This window comes from Tupaia chinensis, unplaced genomic scaffold (genome assembly GCF_000334495.1).
Source record: "Tupaia chinensis unplaced genomic scaffold, TupChi_1.0 Scaffold000604_1, whole genome shotgun sequence".
Classification (NCBI taxonomy): domain Eukaryota; kingdom Metazoa; phylum Chordata; class Mammalia; order Scandentia; family Tupaiidae; genus Tupaia; species Tupaia belangeri.
The window spans coordinates 2,695,060-2,698,131 of record NW_006160122.1 but is presented as its reverse complement, the minus strand read 5'-3'; positions in this window follow the sequence as shown (position 1 = coordinate 2,698,131).

Sequence of the window (3,072 nt, the reverse complement as noted above, 5' to 3'; positions counted from 1 at the left end):
AGCCCAGCGACATAGCCATTACACTAACCGCTGGTCCCTGGGGGTGATTTCTTGCTCTTTGTCTCTCTGTCTCTCCAGAGAGCACATGTGACCTATAGAAAAAAACTCTTTAAAAAAAATATGGGACCAGCAGTTGGCATAATAGTTACATAGTTGAATTCTCACATAATTGACCATGGTTCGAGTCCCAGACCTGGTGACTCAAAACTTAATGCTGCGGGGGCCGACAAGTGGCATGATTGTTAAGGGCACCAGACTCCCTCCCACATGGCTGACAGCAATTCAAGTCCTGGACCTGGCGATTTGCTTTCTCACTTTCTCTCTCTCTCTCTCATTCTGTCCCTCTCTGGTCAAATTAAATTTAATTAATTAATTAATTCTTTTAATAAACCTCACACTGGGTGCATGTGTGTGCATGTCCAAAATCTCCATAGGAGAATGGAGGAGAAGGGATTGCGGCATGGCCATTACCCCGGGGGGTGATTTTTTGCTTTCTGTCTTCTCTGTCTCTCTCCGTCTCTCCGGCAAGTACACACATGGCCTATAACAAAATAAATAAATAAATACAATTAAATGGAATACTTTTTAAAAAGGTTTTTAAAATTTTTTACCTTAAAAAAATTTAACTTTATTTATTTACTTTAATTCAACCAGAGAAGGACTGCGACAGAGAGAGAGAGAGAGAGAGAGAAGAGAGAGAGAGAGAGAGAGAGAGAGAGAAAGTGAGAAAGCAAGTCGCCAGATCCAGGACTTGAACCACAGTCGTACATGTGGGAGTCCAGCGCCCTTAACCACCACGCCACCTGCCGAACCTATAAATAAAATAGTTCTTAAAAAAAAAAAACAAAAAACCTCACAGCAACAAGTGTCCAGTGGTCATGTCACGGCTATACTTCTCTGTAGTAAGCTATGTCTTCTTTTAGAAATTGTATAGTTTTAGGTTTTACATTTAAGGCTATGATCCTTTTTGAGTTACTTTTTGTATATAATGTGAAGTAGGAGGTTTAACTTCACTCTTTTTAAAAAAAAATTATTATTTATTTAGGGGCTGGCAGGGGGTATGGTGGTAGAGCGCTGGACTCTCACATGACCGACTACGGTTCAAGTCCTGGACCTGTTGGCTTGCTTCCTCACTTTCCCACTCTCTCTTGCTCTGTCCCTCTCTGATCAAATTTAAATAAATAAATAAAGTTAAATAAAACAATTCTGCAGTTTGAGTCCCAGACCTGGTGGCTTGCTTTCTCGCTTTCCCTCTCTCTCTCTCTCACTCTGAAGTCCCTTTCTGGTCAAATTAAAGTGAATAAGTAAAGTTAAATAAAATAATTCTTTTTTTTAAGAGTTTTTTTTTTTTTTTTTTTTTTTTTTGCTATAGGGCGTGTACGCTCACCAGACAGACAGAGAGAGACAGAGAGACAGAAAGCGAGAGATCACCCCTCAGGGATGATGGCCACGCTGCAATCCCTTCTCCTCCATTCTCCTCTCGGAATCTTGGGCACGCACGCACACGCACACGCACCCGGCGTGAGTTTTAAGCCACCAGGTCCGGGACGCGAACCACAGTTGACTACATGGGAGTCCAGTGACATAGCCATTATGCTAACTGCTAGTACCTAAAATAATTATTTAAAAAGAAATTATTATGAGGTTGGCCCCAGAGCACAGTGAGTAAGTGCTGAAGTCAGACCTGTCACCTTCCATTCCTGTTCTTTGCCTGAGGAGCTAAGAGCTGCTGGGAAAGAAGGCCATGCCTCCATCTGTCACAGTTCCAACGGAAATTTCAAATGGGGAGAGATCCTTGGGGGCCTCATAATGGTGACTGGATGCCCAGGGATGGTACTGGGAGGGGTAAGCTTTGCAAAGGAGAAGGTTGGCTCACTGGTCCAAGAGGTAAGGTCTTGGGCTGCTTATTACAGTCTAAGGTCAGCTTCAAAATTTGGCAAAATTGAAACCGTGAGCTTATTAGTGCCTCGGTATTGGTGTGATTCATAGGTACTGATTTTTGTTTAAGAGGTTTACAAGCAAATTCTTTTTTTAAAAAAATATTTATTTTATTTGTTATTAACATTAGTATTGTTTTAATTTGGACAGAGAGACAGAAAGGGAAAGTGAGAAAGCAAGCCACCAGGTCCAGGCCTTGAACCATGGTTGGCCATGTGGGAGTCCAGCATCTTTACTGCCATGCCACCTGCTGGCCCCCTGATGTGCAAATTCTAAGTGAGAGTTTATTAGGTTGTTGGGAAAATATCAATCAGTTTTCCTATGCAAAAATGTGTCATGTCTTTCCCGATGACCCAATATTAATTTACAAATATTTAAGGACATATCACTCTGTTCCAGTCCATTTTGCAAACAGCTATTGTTTTTTAGGTTTATTTCCATCTTCCACGAGTTTGTGTGCATTGGAGAGACAAAGAGAGAGACAGTATCTTGGGACAGTAACTGGGTCTTGTTGCTGTGATCCACCCCATCTTCAGCCAATCCCAATGCGTGGGCTTATGTATGCCGGGCATGCTTGGGGGGAGGTCTCTGGACACAAACCTGGAACCCTCGCATAGGGGTCTGCCTTGCAGAGCATAACGTTTTACTGTACTTGTATAATCACACACATCACATCTATACTGTTTCTGGACTGAAGACTTATTCCCTAGACAAGGTATTTAAGAGATTTAGAGGCAAGTTTTGGTAAGATTCAAATGATATCATTTATATTCCATTGTAAATATTTTTACCATTTACATTTCTTCTTTTTTAAATATTTTATTTAACTTTATTTGTTTATTTATTTATTTAAGTTTGAACAGAAGAGGGACAGAATGAGAGAGAGAGACAGAGGGCAAGTAAGAAAGCAAGCTGTCAGGTACAAGACTAGAACCATGGTCAGCCATGTGGGAGTCCAGTGACCTTAACCACTATGATACCTGCTGGCCCCGCCATTTACATTTCAATCAAGGCTTTCTCCCTGTTTAAATTTAACAAATTTAAATTGGCTTTCCAGGTTCTCCTGCATCTAGACTCTCTTGATAGTCTAGATTTGACTTATCATTGACTTGCAAACACAGATGAGCTGGGTTG